Raw genomic sequence first — 420 nt, forward strand, 5'->3', positions numbered from 1 at the left:
TGCCACTGCACTCCAGCCTGGGCGACAGAGCCAGACTCTGTCTCAAAAAAAAAAAAGTAAACTAATAATAGCAGAGTATCTGAAGTCACCAGTTTGTCCTTGCAGGTATCAGTGACCTATAGCACTCTTTAAACTCCTATGGTTCTAGGTAAAACACACCTTCCTGGCAGAGGCATAATACTACCTATTCTATACCAGGTATTCTTCTAAAGCCTTTTTAATATATTATTTTGTTTAGTTTTCACAGTGACCTTTTGTAGTAGGTGTTGATCTCCTCGCTTTCAGAAGAGGAAACTCAGGATCAGAGAGGCAAAGGGACTAGCCAGAGATCCTCTAGGTAAGAGGTGATGGAACTAGGATCCAAAGCTGGGTTCTCTGGCTCTGGAGGCCATCCCTTCACCCTCCAGGTTAAACTAGCTG

Source organism: Colobus angolensis, unplaced genomic scaffold (assembly GCF_000951035.1).
Source record: "Colobus angolensis palliatus isolate OR3802 unplaced genomic scaffold, Cang.pa_1.0 Scaffold100, whole genome shotgun sequence".
Taxonomy (NCBI): domain Eukaryota; kingdom Metazoa; phylum Chordata; class Mammalia; order Primates; family Cercopithecidae; genus Colobus; species Colobus angolensis.